Here is a 24,558-nt window from a genome sequence, read left to right as displayed (position 1 = left end):
CTCTCCCCGGCGGCCAGAGTGCCAGGGGGAGGGCGGCGAGCCGCTGGCGGCCAGAGCACTGGGGGGAGGGTGGCGAGCCCGCCGTGGCTCTCCGCTCTCCCCAACCGGCTGGCGCGCCGGAGGGAGGGCGGTGAGTCCGGCCAGGGCCCCACTCTCCCCGACCGGCCGGAGCGCCGGCAGGAGGGCGGGGAGCCCGCTGCGGCTCCGCTCTCCCCGGTGGCTGGAGTGCTGTGAGCAGGGCCGGCTCTAGGTTTTTTGCTGCCCCAAGCAAAAAAAATTTTGGCTGCCCTCCCGTCCCAGCCCTGGGCTCCTCGCCGCACCCCCCTGCTGCCCCAGCCCTGGGCTCTCCCCCTCCCCCCCCACCCCCACCCCCTGCCGCCCCAGCTCTGGGCTCCCTCATTCCTCCCCACCATTGCCCCCCACACACACCTCCTGCCGCCCCAGCCCTGGGCTCTCTTCCCCCCCCCACCTGCACCTTCCTTCCACCGCAGCCCTGGGTCACTGGTAACTCATTCCCACGGCAGGTCATTCAGCAGGAATTTTAGATGTGCACAGAACACAGACAGGATTGGTTCCCATCTGGTTACAGAACTGCAGTAAAGTGGAACAATTTTCAGCTTGTGTGATTGGAGAATATCTGGATGCATATTATAAGACTGTCCTACATAAATGAGGAAAAGTTGAGGTGCCTTTATTATTCTTTTGTTCCACTCTTTCTTTCTATGGGGAATTTGCCAATGCAATATCATTGTCTTCCTTTTACACAAATAAACAAAAAAAAAAAAGGCAATGGCTGTTGAAAATAGCAATTCCAGTCCTAATAACCACTGGGAAGCATTTCTTGCTCAATTTTATCCTACTTTTTCTACAGCAAGTTACAGTGGATCAGTATATTTGATTTGGGAGAAATGAAGTAACAGCTGCCCAAACTGAGCTCGAGCACTCCTGAATTTTGAGGTGTTCAAATCTGGAAGGCAGGTGCTGGGGTGGGGGAGAGGGGAAGGGGGCTGTGGCTCTGCGGGGGAGCACGGCAGCATGTATGCAGCAGTGTGTCTGGCACTGCGCGGAGTCAGACACGCTGGTCTGAGTGGCACGGTAAGGGGGCTGGGGGGTTGGATGGGGCGAAGGTTTGGGGGGGCAGTCAGGGGTAGGGAGGGTTATATGGGTCAGTGGGTTGGGGGGAGCAGTCAGGGGACAGGCAGCGGTTGGATAGGCATGGGCATCCCGGGGGTTTGTCAAGGGACAGGTAGGGGGTGGGGTCCTAGGGTGGAAGTTGAGGGGGGGTGTCTCAGGAGGGGGCAGTTGGGGACAAGGAGAAGGGAGGCTTAGATGGGGTCCCAAGGGGCAGTTAGGGGCAGGGGTCCCAGGAGGGGGCAATCAGGGGACAAGGAGCAGCGGTGCTTAAATAGGGGGTGGGGTCCTGGGGGGCAGTTAGGGGCAGGGGTGATCAGGGAGCAGGGGGGTTGGATGGGTTGGGGTTTCTGGGGGGGGCAGTCAGAGGGAGTGGATGGTGGCAGGGTGGGGCTACCCTCCCTCCCTGTGGAGTGTCCTATTTTTTTAATGTTAAAATATGGTATCCCTACTCACAGTGCAGCTCTCCATTCAGAGCAGCTCATGAGGTCTCAGCTACCTCACTGCCTCCCCCTCTTTCCTGTTGGTAGTGGCCAAGGGAATGCTGGGAAATGTAGTTCTTTCCCTGCTCCAGGGCTGGCTCTATAGGCAGGGAGCTAACCAAGGAACTACAGCTCCCAGGGCCCCCTGTTGGTTCTCAGCTCCCATGCTGGATCCCTGCCGCCCCTGCAAATGGGCTGCCCCAAGCACGTGCTTGCTTTGCTGATGGCTAGAGCCGCCCCTGGCTGCGAGGAGGGCGGTGAGCCCAGTCGCGGCCCCGCTCTCGGGCCGGAGCGCCCCGCCGCCCCCCTCCAGGCGCCGCCCCAAGCACATGCTTGGTGGGCTGGTGCCTGGAGCCGGCCCTGGGCTCATGATGCTTTCCTACTTTTATGCCAGGCTTTGAGATGCATGGATAAAGGGCACTGCAGATATGTAAACTGTTACTGGTGACTTCAACAGCCCTTTACGGAACAAGACTATATATCAGGTGACTTTCCTGATTTAGTTCCGTCAAAAGGAACTTCATGGCCATTACATCTAGTCTCCTTTCAATATCTAATAATTCTCCTTAACTCCTGCTCTGGGAGATGGTCCTCTTTCAAATTTGTTTAATCAGTGATTGATATCTGTGTCCTGTAATGCTTTTACTTTCCTGTCGCAGAGATGATAATATAGTAAACATTTATTTCCAACTAATGGGGCAACTTTTCTTTGCTGTCTAGCAGTACCTAGGTTAAAACTTGAATGAATCACAGAACTGGCTAGCTTATTACTGTTCTCTTTGGAGCCTTGCCAAGTGTGGCATATAGTTTTATATCTTCTTCAGTGTTGCATTTACCAATACCTTTAAGCAATACATTTCCCGAAGAAACCTTGAACACTGCATAAACCAGGAGTCTCAAACTCGCGGGCCATCTGCTGCCCGTGAGCCTCCCCAATGTGACCCAGGGGGCTCCAGCAGTTTTGGGGCCATCTCTCCCCCTGGGCCCCACCTGCCACCCCCAGGCGCTCCCCACCCAGGGTCCCCGGCAGCGCAGCAGAGCTGAGCGGTGTCTGCCTGCTCACGCCACGTGTCTGTTCCATCCTAGTAGCTAATGAATTTTACTTTGGCGGTTTTGTTCTTTAACAATGGTGAGAGCTTTTTAGTTTCTCCTTCTTTCAAAACAGGTTGCATGGAATTTATTTTTAATTATCTCAATTACCCTGATGCTTTTAATTGTTGCTGGTGCTCCATTTCAGTGCTATAGACCATATTCAGTTTTTCCAACAAAAGATCATCAGCTACATTTAAATCCTGTAAATGTGTGTTAGTAAACTCTGATATTCTTGCAGTGCAACACAGTCAAACTAGACTGTAGAAACTGACTTTGAACCAATTCAGGGAGATATTTTGGTGTAGACTCTGACTTCTCTGATGCAAAGACAGTTTTTTAATTAAGATTCATTGCATTCACCGGGAAATCCAGTGGAATCTTTTTGGGTTCTTGAACTGCTGTGGTAAATTTTTGATAGAGATCAGTGGCATTTTTTTCAGAATAATGTGGTTGTAGTATCTTCCTTAATTTGGGCAATGTGGGATCGCTCTTTCCCTCTAAAAGACTTGGGAGTTTCAAACTTTGGCTGGCTGCACGGAAACACCTTCGATAATTTCTGGCTCTGGACTATCCCTTTTTAATCTTGCTTCAGATTGGTGATTCCACACAAGGACTGGCTTAATTTTAGTAGTCTGGAACACCAATCTGCCTTGAGATTCTGAAATCTTCCCTAACTGCTGATAGCAGGTTTCGATGGCTCCGTGTTCCCTTATTATTGTCATTTTCAATAGGCTGCAGTGCACTGACTCAGTTCTCATCTCCTTAGCTCTAAATTGCTCTATTGTCTTTAGTTGCTGCAACGCTACCTGCTCGTGTTCTGACAAACTTTGAGCTAACAGATTCAATCTCTAAATGCTTTGGGGTATACTGGGTCAAACCTCTATGTTTTTTGTCGCTTACGTTTGTTTGATCATCCTCTGCAATTTACAGTCATTCAGTCACAGGCAGGAGATCCAGCTCTGCTTAGAAGCTCAGACAGCTTTCAGACTCAAGTTTGCAATCTCCATCATTTTGTGGCCCGCTCAACTGTAATCCTTTAGAATGGCCCCAAACAAATACTGTCTCAGTGGAAGCTTCAAATTTGTTACACCCACAGTCACAAGACTCAGCTCTCAAAGGAAAACTGTGTTTGTTCTGGAATCCACACCTTTTTCTTAAAGTGTTTCTTGCAGGCTGAGACCTCTCCAGAGCTCATCTCCAAGTGGGTCTCCTCTTGCAGCTACTACACATATTCTGAATTCACTAGCCCTACAAGAACTCACACCCAGCCCCACCACATCCTATTCTTAAGGGTTCAGTTCCCATTTCTCTTATTATACAACATGTATCGCAATAAACAAATACAACAATAAAGAAATATTCCAAATTAGTACTAAATATAAATAATATGGCACTGTTTCTAAAACATCTATTTCAGGGACCTCACACATACAGTAAAATTCATGTTTGAAAACAGTCATCCCTGGCTTCTTGCGAAACTGGGAGAAAAAAATTATTTTTTTTTAAAAAGCCCAGAACTTGCCAGAGCCAAACAGAATAAACCTGCCAACAGTTCTGAGTTCAGCTCTGAATCCAAACACCATAATTTCTGAGTGGATTCTCAACTTGGCAAAGTGGGTTCTTCCATCTCTAGCACTGGATATTAGTAACTATGTTAATTTGATTTCTGAAAAAAATACAGAAATAACAAAATATCCTCACAAAGACATATTCCCCACAGCTTCATGGTAACATAACCGATACCTTACACCAGGGGTGGCCAACCTGAGCCTGAGAAGGAGCCAGAATTTACCAATGTACGTTGCCAAAGAGCCACAGTAATACGTCAGTAGCCTCGCATCAGCTCCCCCGCTTCAGCCCCCAGCACCTCCCGCCTCCTCCTTCCCCATGCCTCCTGCCCAACACAATCAGCTGTTTCACACTTGCAGGAGGCTGGGGGGAGGGAAGGAGGAGCGAGGGCATGGCAGGCTCAGGGGAAGGGGCAGGGGCCTTGGGGAAGGGGTGGAGTGGGGGCAGGGCGTGTGGCAGAGCCAGGGGTTGTGCAATGAGCACCCCCCAGCACATTGGAAAGTTGGTGTCTGTAGCTCCAGCCCCGGAGTCGGTGCCTACACAAGGAGCCGCATATTAACTTCTGAAGAGCCGCATGTGGCTCCGGAGCCACAGGTTGGCCACCCCTGCTTTACACTTCCACAGTTGTTTATCTTTTGTAAATACATATGTTTCGAATAATTACTAGATTGTTGGTAGTTTAAAAAAAAATTGAATAAATTTATCTCTGGTGTAAAGTTCAATGACCTCAGTGGCTTTAACGAGTGTCGTTACCAAGGATGAATTTGGCCCAACTGATTTGCTGTCTATTACATGTAGAGTTATTTGAGCAGCTGTTTCTTTCTGGCAAGCATTGGAAAACATTCTACTCACAAAAAGTTCTGCTTCTATTGCCAGTATTTTACTACATTTCTCTTCCCTCCCTTTTTATTTGCACAAAGGGCCTGATGCTACAATCTTTAGTCCTTACGTAAATAAAATGCCTATTAACCTCAATGGAAGTTTTCCCTGAGTATGTAGAGCGGGATCAGGCCCACAGGAACCTTATTTACATGTCAAAGGATCCATTTTCATAACAAAATGAAGGTCCAAAGAAGGAATCATTCTCCAAGAAGTTCCCTGCCTCACAGGGGTTTTGTGAGGACAAATATATTAAAAACTGTGAGGTGCTCAGATATATGACTCCCATTACCATGTAAGTATGATAGATTCCAGAGGTGACTGGGGCATAACAAGGGTCTCCATGGGTATTTGTCATCTGTATTTCTTTTCAATGCACAGACTAGTATAAACTTCTGCTCATTCTTCACATTTGAAAAGAAAGATGGTCTTGTGGTTAAGACATTAGACTGGGATTCTAGAAATCTAGGTTCTATTGCTGATACCACTTACTTGCTGTGATGGTGAGCAAGTTGCTTAATCATATTGTACCTTAGTTTCCCCTCTATAAAACTGGATAATACTGTTTCTCTGCCTCACAGGGTGTATGGAAATATTAATTGATGTTTGTGAGGTACTCAAATGCTACAGTAATAAGTGCCCTACAAAAAGCCTACACAATTATATGTGTACATATATACATATATAGGATCTGCAAGGCTAACAAGAGTAAACAATAGTACACCCTTATTTTAGCAGTGAACAAAACAGATGTGAGTCAGAATATACAAAAGGTTGATTAGGAAGGTAGCATTTCCACCATAATCACCCTTCAGCTCCTTTCTCCGACTGTGTTACTGACTCAACATGTACTAACTGTAAACATGAAGGAGTCTCCACATAATTTGATATGACAGGTAGTTTCTGTTAATAGAGAAATCCAGGGCTTGAATAGTGCTTCACATCTGGATTGAAGTACTGTGGCAGACCTGTTTGGAGAAGTTTGAACAGTCCTGGACTGTACAATGCCTGTTTATCAAAACTACCAACGGTCCCTGATTTTCCTCAGCCCCAAACTGTCTCATCAATTTAAAAAAGCACACACTAGCCCCCAACAAGTATAGAAGGCAGCAGGAAGGGCTTCTGCAGGTGTAAAGCCCGTGGGGAGAGATACTGCAGGATGACAGTATTTGATTGTTTTAAAATAGGGTTACCATATTTTGTGCCTCCAAATGGAGGACACTCCACGGCCCCCGGCCCCGCCCACACACCCGCCCAACCCCGCCCCCTCCCCAAAGTCTCCGCCCCCTCCCCTGCTTCCCGCGAATATTTGATTCGCGGGAAGCCTGAAGCAGGTAAGGGGGGTGTGGGGGGAGGAGGTGCGGCCCAGGCTGGCCCCCGGCGTTTCCAGCCTGGGTCAGCTCGGGCCCTGGGGTGCCGGCCCCCGCCGACCACCCCCGGCCCGCCCAGCACTGCCGGCCCCCGGCGGCCCGGCACACCCCCAGGCTCCCGGCCCCGCGGGCCCGGCTGATCGGCTCCCCGCGGGCCCGGCCGACCCGGCTCCCCGCCGGCCCGGCCGGCCCGGCTCCCCGCGGGCCCGGCTCCCCGCGGGCCCGGCCGACCCGGCTCCCCGCCGGCCCGGCTCCCCGCGGGCCCGGCTGACCGGCTCCCCGCCGGCCCGGCTGACCTCCCGATTTTCCCGGACATGCCCGGCTTTTGGGGATTTCTCCCCGGACGGGGATTTGAGCCCCCAAAAGCCGGACATGTCCGGGAAAATCCGGACGTATGGTAACCCTAGTTTAAAACTACACAACTCTTTAGAGAGCAGTTCTCTTCTGCAGAGTGGCTGTAACAATGGCACTAGGGAGTCCTATGCTCACTGTCTTTCAGTTATTTCCCTATCAAATCTGCTCAGCTAACAAGTGAAAGGATGTTGTTGTTTTTTTCCTAACTGCCAGCCCCACAAACTCAGCATAGCATTTGAGGGTCAAACTGGGTTCTTTCCTCCTCCCTTCACATCACCAGTGAGGCAGGTTTTGCAGGCCAAATTATACTCCCAATTACACCCATTCAATCTCATTGTCCTCCAATTATGCCTTCAGCGACCTCTCTGCAACCTCATTGATTTCTGTGGGGTTGCACTGGCATAGCTGGCTGGAATTTAGTGAACAGTTCAATAGAAGATGCACAGGACGGAATGGAACCCGGAGAACACACTAGCTGCAGTGATGGCCTGCAGAAATAACTGGAGTGAAAGGTACTGAACACTTTGGGCTTGTCTACGCTTAAAATGCTGCATCAGAGTAGGTAATCCACCCGCCCAATTCTTCCGTCAACCTAGCGCTGTCTACACAGGGATTTAGGTCAGTTTAACAACACTCTCAGGGGGTGTGGATTTTTCACACCTCTGACCAACATAGTTAAACCAACCTAATTTTCATATTTAGACCAGGCCTTATTTTATCATTCAAATGAGCAGACGGGATTCTGAACACTCAGAGAGAGCTAATCTATGGAAAAGGTGACATATTTATACAATAACTTTTCAGAGAAGAACTGAAACTTAAAGAGTAAAGGGAAGATGAGAAGAAATAAAAATAAGGGGAGGAAAGGGACGTCAAGAAGTTCACAAGGCTTTTTCGTCCTGGCAATAAGACAACCCTGTTGTACTAGTTGGGGTACACTCTTATGGAAGCATTGTGCCCAAATGCAGCTGGGTGACTCAGTCAACATGGCCTCCAAGATTCCCAGTTATCTGCCCCCACTTGTTTTCTCCCAGCACAGAAGTTTAATCACTTAAAAGAAAAAAGCCACTGGATACTGAAACAATAACCATACAAAGAGGCATCCACACGAACTCTCCTGATGGAAATTAATTGCGTTCCACTCAAATGGTTTCCCTAAAAAAGATCATAACCAAAAATAAAAATAATAAAAAAAAATAGATATAGCCTAACTTCTTTTAGTGCCAGATACAGTAGAACACCGTGTACTCTGGCAAACATCACTGCACTGGGCCCAGGCCAAATTGCTCTGTTCGAATGACCTTTGGTCGCAAAACCATGTCTGCTATGTGAAAAGTAAATAAATAAATAAATAAAATAAAAGAGCTTGCCACGGTTAGTTGATCAAAGCCATTGTTTGTCACTGTGTCCGCAGCGGAGAGCAATGTTACAACCTACGAACCGCACAGATCTGTTTGTGTGAGGTCTGATGGGAGCCGATAACTCTCCAACTCAAATAGTTGAGGAGGAGAAAATGGGCAGATATTAGCATGTTAAAAAAAGTTTTTAATTTTTTTTAAAAGGGGGGACCACTGTTTTTTTTAATACAGTAATTTCTCAGTCACTTTGGTGCAAGAATGAATCTGACACCACAAATGCATTGTTCCAGCATGGTTGTCATGGAACTTGGGTTACTAGTAGAGATGTCAGTGTGGGTTTCCCGCCTAGACAGAAAGTTCTTTGGGGCATGGGCTGTCATTTATTATATGTCTGTGTAGGGGGTAGCACAATAGAGCCTGACCTGGTTGAAGCCGTTTGGTGCTACCACACTATAAATGGTTATTATTAATATTAATGGTGCCAGAGCGGGTTAGTTCCAGCTCTCTTTGAATACCATTGTGTAGTATTAGGATAGCTGTAGGAAGATGAAAATGAGCATGAAGTCTTGATGCTGGGGTATCTTTGTGTTTATACTTTTCACCAGGAATATTCAGAAATGATCCCAGTGCAATATCTGATTCCTGAATTGTCGCCCTCCCAGTGCTTCAAAATCGACCACTACTATCCTCTCTCACTTGCTAATGTACTGCTGGTTGGTACCACTCTGGAAAAAACTGACTGCCACAGGGTTGCCAGTGCTTTGTGCATGGTAAGGAAATGCTTCATGGATAAATATTGATGCTTTCTGATAGGTCATCAGATAACCTTTTCTGTCTATGACGCTCTAGTTTTGGCTTGGAGAATATTCACTAGCAGAAGTTTGCATTGAGAAATGACAGGCTTGTAATATGAAAGAAGCAAAGAAAAGAGGAAGAGAAGAGTAGAAATCAGAGGAGAGCAAGAAATGTATAAGGGAATATTGAGAGAGAGAACAGAAGAGAATCCATCCTGATACAAGTAAAATTCCTGTTGGCAACAGGAAATAATGCCTCCTTTGGAACTAATTTAGGGGCCAGGAACCAGCTGGTGAGATAAATTGTTCAAGGCCCAAATAATCCAACCCAAAATTAAAAACCAGTCAAACAACAAAATCAACAACAGGAGACCTGTCAGATGTGCTCACACAAATAGAGCACCGTGTAAAAAATAAACAAGAAAAAAGGGGTTTGGAGGACAGAGACATAGGAATGCAACTGCGTATTCAAGTGTAATAAATAAAGGGGGAAAACAATTCCTCCTTTTCTTCCAACCCCCATCTTTCCCCTCACCAAACAAACACACACCACCAAAGAGATTCTTACCACTCTGTTTAGAATGAACCTGTTACAATACATCTTCCAGGGCCTCAGGAGAGACTATGCACAAGAAATGTACTGGATGAAAGGACAGATGTGCCTAGTGAAGATACTTTCTATATACCAAAATATAGTCCACACAACAATGGAACTGGAGCTAGAGAATTAACTGACTTGAGCCAGAGACAGACCTAAACCAGAATTGGAACTGGAACCATGTGAATTAGCCCTGGTACACTAGGGTAACTGTTTGGTGCAACAGGAGGCAGGATGGTCCAATGGTTAGGGCACTAGCCTAGCATTTGAGAGACCTGTGCACAGCCTTCCTGTGTGACCTTGGGCAAGTCACTTAGCCTCTCAGTGCCTCTATTTCACATCTGTAAAATGGGGATGGTACTACTTCCCTCCATCACAAGGTTGTTGAGGATAAATACATTGACAATTGTGAGGTTCTCAGCTGGTATGATAAGGAAGGCTGTAGAGAAAGAGAGAGATTATTAGTGAGACAGGTTTTCCTCTGTGCTTTAAGACTACACATGTGAGAAGAGAATCAAGTTGTGAAGCTGTGCTTGAAGTTCCAAAGCAAGTATGACCATAAAGAACTGGTACTAAATGCATGTCCAGGGCCTCATACCAAGAGTAGTGTAGGGCAATAAATAAATCATGATGATAAACTGAGCTGAAAAGGGGAATGTGCTTTCTCCTTTCTAACATACTTTTGACCTGAAACAAATAAAATCCATGGTACAAAGGAACATTTTTAAAAAATGGGCAATGCAATTCCCCACCCTCTGTGTTTAATATTAGGGGGCTCTTTTTCTAGCAAAGGCATAACAAAATCTGGACAGTGAAATTAGAAAAATTCAAATTGGAAACATGACATGGCTTTTTAACAGTGAGGGCATTCAACCATCAGAACAAACGACCCAGGGAAAGATTAATTCATCATCCCTTGGAGCCTTTAAATCAAGACTGCTTGTCTTTATAAGATATATACTCTAATTCCACCACACTTTACTTTGCCTGATAAATGTTAATCTGCATAGCAGGGAAGAGTAGTTCTCTCCACTGTAGGAATTATTGGGTGAAATTGCTTTGGCTTGTGTTATGCAGGAGGTCAGACTAGGTGATCACAGTGATCCCTTCTGGCTTTAAAATCTATGTTAGAAACAGTCCGGTCCAGTATACAAGAATGAGGGGGGACTCCATGGAAGTAAAAAGCAAAAGAAGAATTGAAAAGAAGATCAAAGAAACATGTGCAGTGAATAATCAATCAGCACATGGAGTCTGCTACCATCACAGGAGATTATCTGCAAAAGAGATCATGGGACTTGAAATATCTGCATCAATAAATATAGCAAATTCAGCTCCAAAGGCAAGGAAATCAGGGATCGCACCCCTCTCCCTACAGAGATTAGGCTGATCGCCTGCAGGAGAATGGAAGCCCTCTTTGTCCCATATAATATGTAAGTGGCCAAGTGCATTTTGGAGTCAGGGAAAATAGGGTATAAATCACTCTCAGAAGCAGGTTGCCAGATTAGATGGATCAAGAGTCAGAGCTGGTATGGTATCTACTATGCTTATAAATCATTGTGCCTATATTTGCCAAACAGTAGTGTCAGTGCATTTCTCAGTGTCTTGCCTTGATACATCTTCTCCTGTAGTATTCACCTTTTGGAATGGAGTGCTGACTGGCTAATGCTGCACTCAGGGGGCAAAAGCAAAGGAATAATAGAAAGCAGAATGGAAATGACCCATGACGTTCTCATCCATCTCCTACAATACCTGCTTACAGACCTTTGTGAAGTCCTCTTTTAAATAGCTCATGAACAGAGGTTCCCGTCCCTTTCCTCAGGAGATACTTCCACAGTCTAAAAATCTTCAGCATTACAAAACTTTTCCAGACGTTCGACCTTAATAGTTCTCTACAGAAGGCAGGGAGAAGTGGCTGTAAGCCTGACCCTCGAACCACAAGGCTGCTGTGTGGGCCCACCCCAGGCACTTCTTTCATGGTATCAGATTCATCCATTTTACTTAATCTATAAAAAAGAGAAAGTTTTTAAACTTTAGCATGAGTTCTCAGGCTGGGGGTCACAACCCTCAGGGAAGCTGTGGTAAGGTGTCAGAGAACCATGAACACCCTTCCCTTCCCATATTATTAAATGGGAGACAGGCTCCTGACTGGATCTCAGCAAGGGGCATGCTATTATGAGAGGCTGAGAACTAGTGAATGTCTATATTCTAGATTTTCCTTAGTGATGTCGGCACATTTCCTTGAAGCCTTGTAGTTGGCGTGTGTGGATGAACAGCTGGAGGAAAGTTTTGTTTATATTTAGATTTGTTCCAGCCATGAAATTAAGAGAAGAATAAATAAAGATAGAAGTAGAAAGATTACAATCTCTCTAATTTGGTACAAGCAACATTAACGGTTTATTTGCTTTTTGGTATTGGAACTTGGCCCATCTCTCCCAATAAATAAAAACGCTCCATTGCAGCTGGACAGAACAAAGAGGAGATGAAGACAGAGCCAAAAGCAGTAGAGGTGGAGTAGGCTGGGACAGGTACTACAGGCAAGATCAAGGGCCATTTCAACTTGCTGAGTTATTTTTGACTGCAAAGGGCGAGGGAAAGTTACAGATCATGAAAGGAAGTAGCCATGTGAAGTCTCAGGAGATTTTTTTGGGGGGGGTCATTGTTTTGTTGTATTATTACTATAGTGAAATTGCATTGCATAGGTTATCTACAGCACACACTCCTAGAAGACTGGGTTAGAAGGAACCTCCTGGTTCATCACAGAGATTAATGAATTTTAGGCCCCCGTTCAAGCAAAGCAATGAAGCATGATGTGCTTAACTTTAAATGTTTGCTTAATTCCCATTGCCTCCATTGGGATTTAAACATACAACTGTAAGCATGCGTTTATGTGATCCTCCTGAATAGGGCAGCTTTCCGGAACTGGGGCCTCAAGGCCCCGACAATGTTATTTTGGGGAACTCAGAAATTGTTGCCTTTCAGAGGCGGTGTTTGCTAATGGCTACAGCAGAGCATAGTCTCAATTTACTACTGCATTACTTCAGGTTTATGCCAGTATAACTCCAATCTGGGCTTTATTCCCTCTCTGCCACTGTCCTACTGTGTGACCTTTGACAAATCACCTAACTCTTCCATAAACTCCTATGGAAAATGGGTCTTTGTCAAAGGGTTGTAATAATGCTTAGTTGGTTCATCTCTGTAAAGCACTTTCAGATTCTCATCTGAAAGACTGAGGGTAAGTGCAAGGTTCTATTACTAACTGTTGTGAGCTTCTTGGTATAGAAGCAAGAATAATTCACACTCATTGGGAGTTTTGTCTTCAATTATTTATTTATTTTTGCATTTAATGAATGTCCCTATCAAACTTCAGACATTGGATTTAATAATAGCAAGGACTGTGAGATGTGAAATTTTCCCAGTGCCTCTGTTTTATTATCCCTAACATATAAGTGCATTTGGGAAAAGACTCAGATCCTAGGTAGAGAACTAATGTTGCTTTTAGTTTTTAATAAAATCTGCTTTCTCTTCCTTTTAATATCTCTTCTCCAAATCTCAAAAGGAAACCAACAAAAGTTTACTTGTTGACTCTTCCTTAAATACTCGAGGCGATTTCAATAACCTTTCCTGCAACAGCTTGCCTTTTTTTTTTAATAAAAAGTCATTTCAGAAATTAGTTTGAATTGACTTTGTAGGTGCAGGATTTATGAAAATGGGCAGCAAGTTAGGAATAGATTACTATATTCCAGCTAAAGGTCCTGTACTTTAAGAATTACTATCATGCTTAACATTTATATAGCACTAATTCATCTTCACGACAGCCTTGAGTACATTTTACTGAGAGGTCAAGTGACTGATCCAAGATCAAATGGTTTGTGCCAGAGCTGTGATTAGAACTCAGGTGTTCTCGCTTCCAGGGCTGTGCTTTGGGGGGGGGCACGGGGGGGGGGCTTGGAAAACTGTTGGAGGGAATGCTGGGGTTTCATGGGTCCTTGGCATCTGGGTTTTGGTTGAGCTGTTCAGTTGGAACCAAAGAGATCCCGATTCTTGCCTTCTGTCCCAAGCTAATGCAGAAGAAAAAGTCCAATATTGAGTGGGGGGGGGGGGGGAAGGAGGGGTGTCAGCAAACTGGCCTTTGAGATCCTTGCCAGAAGGGTGTCTAAACTGCAAAGGATCCTCCCTACTACTGCACCAGACATCTAGACCCATTTCTCTGTCAGCCAAAGACAGGCAAGGTTTTTCTTGTTTCATAGACATCTGCCATGTCCCATAGCTGTCACGAGCTGGCAAGTCCCCAAGGGTAAGATTTAATATCCCAAGCTAATTTGGGTAGTTAGTGTTCCTAGCTATGGTAGTGTAAGCCAGGAGACATACAGGGTTCAGTGAGGATATAATTTGTGGCTGGCTGAACCTTCCTCAGAAAAATGGGGTGGTAGTTAGTTTGTCATTACTACCTCTTCTATTGGTTAACGCCTCCTACGCAATGGAAATCCAGGGATTACATAATTGAGTTCATTGTCAATAATTTAAAAATACATTCTGGGTGCAGCATTACAATACAAGATAATCTTCTTTCAAAATGAGCCAAGCAACTTCAAAACTCAAATCCTCGAACAATTCTACCCACCCCTTCCCCCATTTTCAAATGCAGAGTTAAACATCTGTAACTCTGAAAACAATGCCAGCCCTTAGTGTCAGCCTAGGAAACAATCCTCTCCCAAGGGTGAGCTAATCTGAGATCCATCATCCCAGAAGATATAGGCTCAATGCAGAATTTATTGGATGAGGTTCTTGGGCCTGTGCTATACAGGAAATCAGACTAAATGATCTTAATGGTCCCTTCTGGCCTTAAAACCTATGAATATAAGAAAATCTTTTGTAATTTGCAGCGGATGAACTGGTGGCAACTGCACCCACCTATTTGCCCTCCATTGACTGCCAGTATTTTATCTCTATCTTTAGTGTGCATTTAGATATTTCATGATGGGGACAGTGTTTTGCTGCATTATGGCTAAAGAAATATACTGTAACATGGTTACCTGACAAGCATTTCTATGTACATGTTATCCCTTTTTTCCTACCCTAATACACTAGCCTCCCTCTTCTCCAATTAGTGTTTCCTGGGAGGAAATGGCTATTGTACTTTTTACATAGCTAGTGTTTTGGAATCCTCAGGGAGTTTTGAACAGCAGGTTAGACAAATATCTGCAAGGGATGGTCTAATCCCTACCTGAGCATGGAGGTGGAGACAGGAATAGATGACCTTTTGAGGTCCCTTTTAGCACTCCTTTTCTATAATTATATAACAGATATGTTGGCGTCATTAACTTCACTCCCTCCTCATGTATTTGTGAACTTTCTTTTTTCCCTAGCCCTGTACTTTCCCCCTTGCTAATTGCTTTGCATCCTAAAGAATGAAGGAAACAAGAACAAAACATCATCTCACACTGGACACAGACCCAGGGCTTTGCTGGAGAAGATGAGGGGGTTTTATACAAGATACATACATATGCTACACATTTAACTTTCATTCCTCTAAATGCACACACTATTCTGTTTTGAGGTGTGTTGGGGGGTTGGGGCCGGTCATTGTGAGTGAGGGAAAAGAATTAGGGTAATTTTTTCACCTATAATTTAAAGCTAGGCAAAAAGTTTTCCAAACAGAGAGAAAGAGTTTGCATGCACTCTTGCTTAGGACCATCAAATTTGTTTAAAACGGCAAATGTGTAACATTACAAGTATCTGTCAGTGGAAAATATATAGCAGAGTATATTTGTTAAACCCCAGATGAGAACATCCCTCTCTAATCCTGCATGAGCCAGAGAAAGCTTGTGAGATCCAAATGGAAAATACAAATTTGCAAGCAGAAAAAAAAAATCATAGTTTTACAGCCTGGCATTGATTTATTGAGAAACCTCTGCAGACAAGAGTCTGAATTCTTGTTTGGACCAGCTGTGTTCTGGAAGGAGTCCCAGACTGCCATTTATTCAGCTCAGAGTAAGATCTGATGGGCTTCTTTAAAATCCAATGTTAAAGACGTTTGTTATTTCTCATTATGAACATTAAAACAATATCTATATCTAATTTTTAACATGCATTTAATAAAACATTCACAGCAAGGGTGTCAGGCATGAGGCACCGTTTTCTAATAACAACTGACTTTTATATAGCTCCTTTCATCTGAGAGGCCTTCAAACACTCAAAAATATGATTACTTTACCTGTCTTCATGATGCCTGTGAGTCTGAGGGGTTGAAAGAACCAGCTAGAGCCAGGCGTAATGCAGGTAACCATTGTCAAATCTTCCCTCAAGCAGATCTGCTAGTAACACGCTTCACTATTATTCCTGTCCTGGGCCTCCACACAGATTCCCTAAAGCTCCTGCATCCTCTACATCCCCTGCTATTTTAAACACAGGCATCTCCTGAACAGAAAATACCCATCACAGTGAATAATGCTATGTTTGAGAAGAGTGGGCAAGTCCACCCTCTACGAGGTAGGAAGAGAGATTCAGAAAATGCAATTTGCTTGTGCCCTAGGCCAGGTTGTGTTGAATCCATGCCTTACAAAGCACATTAAAACCACAGTGGCAACTGGCATCCAGACGGGCTTGGAAAGACATGCTCCGCTTCTGCTGTCCAATGACCATCTCCTCAGACAGATCGGGGAAGTTTTGAAATTTGCCGGCAGCACAGCAAACACTAAAAATGTAGCAATTTAGAAAATGCTCACCAGAGATCCTGATTTTTATCCTGGTGCATTACTGAAATCAGATGTTCTGAAATGGGATTTGTTCTCCTTTCCTTTGCCAGCTCTCATCCTCCTAATCACCAAACCAGCTGAGCTTCCCAAACAGTAATCATACAGAAATGTCCATATATAGGCTAAATGCAGTATTCTCTCTAGTTCAAAGCAATGCCTTCACTCCTACATGCTATGTATTTGTTGCAGTGGTTCCAGGGAAAGGTTGAAAAGTCAAGTGACTCTGTTGATCACATTCTAACCCCAAGGAGAGTTGTAAAGAATGTCAGTTCCTCTTAGAAATTTTGGACCAAAGATGAGTTTCTGCAAGAGTGAATCTAGATAAGGCCATTTGATGCTATCAAAAACTTTTCCCATCTAAGGACAAGGCTTTGGACAGTACACGGATATTAGGGTATCTTGGACCAGAGAGAAATCTTATTTATCTTTGCAAAGTCCAATCGGTCCTCCTGAATAGGTGTGGGGACAACATCAGTCAGGGATGTAGCTTTTATCCAGTCATAGACTATGGGACAAACTCCCACACCAATTAAGGATCATCACAAACCTCACCAGTTTCTGCTGCAATGACAAGACAATCACCATCTCTAATATAAATACACAGCAATGTGTAAAAAAACAAATTAAAAAAATAGATTAACAATTACAAATCCCCTATGAAAAAGAGAACACTCCACTGCACACACAGTTCTCCACCAGGGAAAGGATGAGGGAGAGAAGGAATCATTAATGCCGCATGTTGGCCACATCACTTAATGCACTGCTGGAAAATATTCGGATACTATAGGAAGAAGGTGGTATAAGAACCTGTATAGAACAGAATGACATTCCTTTATTTCAAAGGATATGAGGTTTAAAACACAATACAAGTGTAAGCAACCTTTTGCATCTTAGGTATCAGTATAAATCACAGCACTTCTCATGTCTCAAGCCTTTCAGAAATACTTCAGTAAACATTTTGCCTGGAGTGGGAGTTAGCTAAACCTTCCCAGGCCACAGCATACTCCCTCCTGTGTGCCTAGCCACTTTGCTGACCAGCACATGTGGAACCTGGCCTATGGCTGCATCTCCTCCTCATCTTTCCCTGTTCCCTTTGGCACAGCCGGTATGTCAATGAGCCCAACTAGAGCACAATCCCTGCACCTGTGGAAGTGCAGGGACTGCCATTATGCTCAGCAATTGCACTGAGGTGCTAGGAGGGGGAGCGTTCCTGCGCCATCCCCTCTTTGTGCCCACTTGTGGCGCAGCCAGGCACAATCTGGCCCTATGCAACTAAATGTCTAATATATTTCCAATAGACAAGAAGCTTTGTGGAGATAAATTAGTACTTCAAATCAAGCGTGGGCAGCTTACATTTTACAAAGACAAGCCTCCTGCATTTTCAGATAAGTGCCAGTATCTGTCTGAAAGAACACCCTCAGCATAGCTAAAGAGCCTCTATAGGCAGGCAACATGGGGAGATGCGTCCAGGAGTAACAATGCCGGGTCTGTAAATTACGGAAGTCTCAGAACATTCTAATTCCCCCACAAACCAGGGTCTTAGTGTGGAAGAATGAGTGGGCCTTTGGTATACCCCTGCGCATGAGCATTTGTAGTGCTGATACTTGCTCAGCAGCTCCATGCTGACCATGTCAAAAGCTAGGGGCAGGATTGCAGGCTGAGTCTCTAGTCTGTCACTCATCTTCTCCAATATGTGTTACTCCTGGCTGCTATTTTTTCAGCCCTCCTATGATTTGCAGCTCCAGCATTGTCTTGGTGAGACTTGCCTCTGAAGGATCACAGCTTCAAGCAAAGATCCAGCATGCTAACTGCATTGTGTCCTTCCTCTGACTCTACTTCGTACCTTGTGGGCTCACCATTCAAAGAGCTCAGCTTTTTAAGAAACAGCCTCTGTCAGGCTGCTTCTGAGTCCAAACCTTGACTTTTACCCCTCCAGCCAGAAAATGATCAGAGCCCACCAGGACAATTCTTCACCCGGTTTTTGCACACTACATCGTAAGTTCTAGCTGCAGGCTAGGTGGAATTCCATAATGGGGGTGTGTTCTGACTCTGATGCTTAGGAACTGAGTGATCTTTACAGCCTTCCCTCTACGGATCTCAAAGTGCTTTACATTCATTAATTAAGAATCACAATCCCCACCCCCAAAAGATAATGAAATAATAGTATTCAGCACTTATACATTTTATCCATAGATCAACCCCAGCTATATAAAAGCAGTGTTGCCTAGTGGATAGAGTACTGGAGTGGGATTCTGGAAACCTGGGTTCTATTCCTGGCTCTGCCATGGGGTGACCTTGGGTAAGTCATTTCACCTCTCTGTACCTCAGTTTTCCCATTTATAAAACCATGATAATGATACTGCTCTCCTTTGCAAAGTGCTTTGAGATCTGCTAATGAATGTGTCATACAGGATCCAGGTATTATTACTACAGTAAAGTAGGGTTGCTCTCATTCTCCCTGTGTTTTCCTTTACAGAAGAGGAAACTGATGTACAGAGGGAGAAAGTGACAGGTTGTCATTGCCAGAACCAGGAACACAACCTTCAGCTCCCCTGACTCCCACTCCTGGGCCCTATTCACTGAACAACTGCTTTCTCATTTTCCTTATTAATAGTTGTCTGACGTTGTTATTACCTCTACTGACAAGCTATAAACCAGCATTTCACAGGGTGCATTCTGGTGGGGAATACAAATTGACAAACACTTAATTTACAGAACTATCCCTGAAATGGTGTGATGCAGAGATAAATTATTAGACTGCATGGGAGAAATAGAGACACACACCAAGCAATACATGAGTTCCGAAGCCTGCCACACCTCTGTGGCTATTTCAAAAGCATTATTTATTAATGACCCTGCCAGCAGGTAGGGAATCTTGGGGGACAACTACTGCACTGGTGGGGTGCAAAATAAATTTTATTAAGAAAATGCAAAAACAACAGTGAGGGGTACGGGGTTTGTTAAGGTAGACAATTGGGGAGAGGTTTCTTTTAGTAAATAGGATAGGGGGTTTCAATAGTGGGGTACAATACAGTGGGGTCCAATACAGTTGGTAACCAATTAACACTGAAGTATAAATGTAACAGGTAGCTAACAATTTCTATGTAAAGGGTGTGTCACAGCAGCATATAACCAACTAACAGTTATGGGTAAAATGTGTTAAATAACCAACAACTCTAGATAAAAATGTGTCACAGTGGTGTAAATGTAAAATGTGAGGGGTGTTAGAGAGAAAAAGGGTAACCAATGGGGTTTTAAGCTAGACTTCAGTAATACAATTGAGGTTTGGCAGCAGTAGGAGCGGGGTGAGCACGTAGGGGAAGGGATTAAGAGAGAGACACAGAGAGCAGACAGGCTGCAAGTTTAAACAGTAGAGAGACTGCGACGAGTGACTGGGGAGCTCGGGGGGAGACACGGGCAAGCTCGGGGGAGGGGGGTTAGGGCAGTGGGAAGACAGACTTAACCACAATTATACAGAACACAGCAAAATCTTATCTATGATCTAACTTAACCAAGACTACACAAATTAGCAAGTAACAGAACACAATGCAACAATTTTTTAAACCTAACTTACAGAGCACAATACAAACAATTCTTTAAACCTAACTTAACCCCAGCTCTGCAAAATGAAATTACAACTTATCTAGACTAAGAACCTGATTCTAATAGGTGCACCTTACACTATGCCGCTTCTTTGATCGGGAGGGGGAGCAGTTCCGGAGGACAGAGTGGTGTGTGCCCAGGGTACACCCCCGGGGGAGGGGGGTTAACTAGTGGTGGCTGCAGCAGTGGGGTGGCTGCCGGCAGCCCAGGATACAGTCCAGGAAGGCACAGCCTAGCAGTGGCACAGGCTTATTTCCAGCAGCAAAGGCGCTGCGGGGCAAGAAACAGATTACAGATACAGACCAAGGAGTTAGCTTGGGTCTGTCTGCTGGGGAAACAAGGCCAGCAGCTAGGACAGGGGGAGTTTGCAAGAGGGAGTTCTTACCAATCCCCAGGACAGCAGCAAGCACAGAGACAGGAACGGCAGTAGCGTCGGAGGATGGAAAGAGGACTCGATTCGCTTACAATAATCAGGAGATCTCCAGGCACAAATTTGTTGTTCGTGGGAGGGGAGTTTAAAAATGGGGGTACACTCAAAAACAAACGAGAGCGGGGAGAGGGCCCCCCAAAGACCCCTAGCTGATCAGACCAGGTGGCAAAGCAAGGACCTTCTCCGAGGTCTGATCAGAAAATGTCCGGCTTTAAAGGCAAACTCAGCCAGTTTCCCACCAGTACTTTTGATTGGCTCCTCTTGATACAGGGGAGGAGAGAAGGCAGGGAAAGGCTGCAGGTAAGCATAGGCGTGCCTGGGCATGTTCTGAGCCACAGGTATGACTCATATGCTTAATTAGTTGGCCACTTCAGGTCTTGCATTTCTGGGCAGCGCCCCCCACACCGAGCCCGGGTCTGAACAAAGGAACCAAACAAAGAAGCAAGAAGCCCCCTCCCTAGGCAGAGCAATGGCTCCAGTTAGTCTGTACAAGCCATTCCTAGGAATATGGCTGTTACTTTAGTTAACACAATGGCCGGGAGGGGTGGCCACACAGGACAAACAGAAAGGAGAGGGGAAAAAAGGAATGCAGCAGGGGGACAGCTGTAACAGACAATTAATAGTGCTTTGGAAGGGAAAACAAGGCCTGGTCTACACTGGGGGGGGGGGGGGGGAGAATCGATCCAAGTTACGCAACTTCAGCTACGTGGATAACGTAGCTGAAGTTGACATACTTAGACCTATTCAACGCGGTGTCTTCACTGCGGTGAGTCGACTGCTGCCACTCCCCCGTCGACTCTTCCTGCGCCTTTTGCTGCGGAGTACAGGAGTCGACGGGAGAGCGCTCGGGGGTCGATTTATCGCATCTAGACTAGACACGATAAATCGACCCCCACTGGATCGATCACTGCCCGCCGATCCAGCGGGTAGTGTAGTCATACCCTTAGTGGAAGATCAAGGAGGAGGAGCTGGGAAAGTTTAGTTTCCTTCAGAATAAATCGTAGTGGTAGACAGCATACACTATGTTTAGTTAAACAAATATTCCAAAAGACAAAGACTTACGAGTTTCAATGACACTATCACAGTAATAATTGCCTGTTTCCTCCTTACCACTAAGGAATGACAGCAAATATGCATGAAACCTATCTGTGAAGGGAAGGGTGCTCTGGTGGTTAAAGCACAAGAATGTTATTTTGGGGATGCAGGTTCAATGCCATATTCCACAACTGTCCCCTATGAAACCTGGAATAAATCACCTTTTTATGCCTCAGCTTCCCCACCTGTAAATGAGATAGTACTACTGAGCTGTGCCCAAAGGGGCTGCAAGTCGGAATTCAGTAGCATTTGTAAATTTTATTCAGTCTTACGTAGAAGACACTAGAGCGGAGCAAAACATTAATATCATTCAACAGTCAGAGTCCTTAGAAGGGCAAATTCAAGGCTGACAACCTCAAAATGTAACTTGGTCCAGTAATTACACTACAAGATGGGTCAGGAAAAGGACTAGATAGCTTAGAGTATGGGTAGTAAGGTGCTTCTCTCTTCTAGGTTCAAAGTCAGACCAGGTCAGTATGAACCAAAAGGAATTACCATGTTGTTACCAATATGCAGGAGGGCAGACTAGATGGTCATGATGGTCCCTTGTTCTGACCTTAAAGTCTATGAGAGATGGTCAACATTTCCCGAATTTTGAGTTTCCAATGAAAGTGTGTGTTGAAAGTTCAATTTTTGATGGGGGGAAAAATCTCAAATTTTCAATGAAAAATTTTGTTCAAAATTTTTGAATTTTTTCAACCAGGTAAAGAGTTAGTCAAAATCTGACAATACCTGCAATTTTTTTTTTACTGTTTTTTTCCAGGCAGCTCTAATGTTACCAACTGATGCTTGCATGAGACCCTGTATGGAAATAAATAAATGGTTTCAGTCAAATTCCTTATGGACAAATGTTCCTGCATAATAATCACCACCATGGAAGGTACCTTTGTTAGCAGTCTCAGCAGAGAGGCACCTAGGGCATACTAGACAGACATGTAGGAACAGAGTGGGAACTTCTTAGTGTGGGGGCCAATGTGTCTCTCGACCTGCAGATAACATTTAACTCAGTCTTGTGAAATGCTGGGCTTCAGAATTGCAGTTTTTCAAATGTATTCCATTTGATAATAGTCTGGTAGTGCAGCATTTTATCTTTATTGGTTGGTCAAACCAGTAACATATTACATAAAATGGGGCTGGAGGCAGGGCTGGTGCAAGGATGTTTCACGTCCTAGGCAAAACTTCCACCTTGCGCCCTCCCCCTCCCCGAGCCCTGCGGCAGCTCCCCGCCCCCCCCCCCGCCCTGAGGCACCCCCCCTGCAGCAGCTCCCCACCCCAGCTCACCTCTGCTCTGCCCCCTCCCCAAGCCCTGCGGCAGCTCTCCACCCCCCCTCTGCCCTGAGGTGCCTCCCCTGTGGCAGCTCCCCACTCCAGCTCACCTCTGCTCTGCCCCCTCCCCGAGCCGTGCGGCAGCTCCCCACCCCAGCTCACCTCTGCTCCACCTTCTCCCCGAGCACGCCGTCGCTGCTCCACTTCTCCTGCCTCCCAGGCTTGCAGTGCCAATCAGCTGTTTGGCGCTGCAAGCCTGGGAGGGAGAGAAGCAGAGCGGGGCAGTGTGCTCAGAGGAGGAGGCAGAGAGAGGTAAGCTGGGGCGGGGAGTTCCCCTGTGTGCCGCCCCACCCCCTTACTTGCTGCAGGCGGCCCTCCCCGCGCCTCCCTGCCCCAGCTCCCTCCGCCTAAATGCCGACAACGACCGGAGCGGCTGAAGATCCAGCCGCCACGGTCGCCGCCAAAGAAAATGCCGCCCCCCAAATGCTAGTGCCCTAGGCGACCGCCTAGGTCGCCTAATAGGTTGCACCGGGCCTGGCTGGAGAGCGGGGGGGGGGGGGGGGGAACCCAGGAAATTCTGATACAATTACAAAAAATCAGAAATTGAGCTGTAATGGGAGTAGGGTTCTTGTGGCAACCCAGCCTGCTAGCAGGTGTTAGAACCCAGCATTAAGCTGCTGAACTTTCTCTAACTTGTTACAGAAGAGGCCGTGTAGGAGGATGGGGACGGGACTCCCTAGCTCCCCTCTAGCTCCCTCTGTCCATTGTTTACCCTCTCTACTCCCCCAGTGGCTGCACTTGGGAGAGTTCTCTGGGGCAACCACACCCTGGCAGAAGGCTGGTTCTTCTTCCTGCCTTCCCCTTGCAGGAGGGAGTGGGATAGCTCAGTGGTTTGAGCAGTGGCCTGCTAAACCCAGCATTGTGAGTTCAATCCTTGAGGGGGCCATTTAGGGAACGAGGGTAAAAATCTGCATGGGGATTGGTCCTGCTTTGAGTAGGGGGTTGGATTAGATGACCTCCTGAGATCCCTTCCAACCCTGATATTCTATGAGAGGAGAATCTGCCTGGAACAGGGGTCAGCCACTCAGACAGCCCTTTGATAGAGCTCTGCCTACTTTTTCCACTATGGTGGCCAGCTGCTCATATGCTTAGCCAACATAGGGTCATTTCTCTGTTCTAGGATGAAATTCCCGTCCCGTAGGAGGGCTTCCAGGTCTTGATGGCCTATCCCTTCCTGCCCTGTGGAGAGGGTGGGGTCTGCAGCTGTGTTGCTTGGGATATCCCTTCACCAGGGTCATCTTGTGGCTTTCCAAACTCCTGGGAACTGGAGTGCCTATTTGGTCTCTGTTCTCACTTGTTGTCTGGGCCTGGGTATTGATTCACCCTCTCCCCTGCCCGACCCGAAGCCAGTCCTGACCTATGATCACAGAATAGACCAACTTTTCTGCCAAGGCTACAGTTATCACTGCACTATGGGCCTCCACTGTCAATTGTAACTGCTGGCTGGGGTAGGTTTTGATAGCACTGTGGATACATTGAGGGTGGATAGTGTTCTTGAGAGTGGTGTCATTCCCCACCATGGAGACCTGGACCACTGTCTGGCTGCAGCTTGAGCCCAAGAGTCCTTGAACCAGCTTCCCTGGGACCACCACCAGCTTGGGGGGAGATTTTTCCCCAGGTTTCCGCCATCTAGCACTGGGCATACCCCCATTCCATCACCGGGCATTCCCTCTATGCACCCTATCTGCCCACAAGAGTAGCACAGTAATGGGCTGAGGTGAG

The sequence above is a fragment of the Chrysemys picta genome, chromosome 9 (assembly GCF_011386835.1).
Source record: "Chrysemys picta bellii isolate R12L10 chromosome 9, ASM1138683v2, whole genome shotgun sequence".
Classification (NCBI taxonomy): domain Eukaryota; kingdom Metazoa; phylum Chordata; order Testudines; family Emydidae; genus Chrysemys; species Chrysemys picta.
This window is presented reverse-complemented; position numbering follows the sequence as displayed.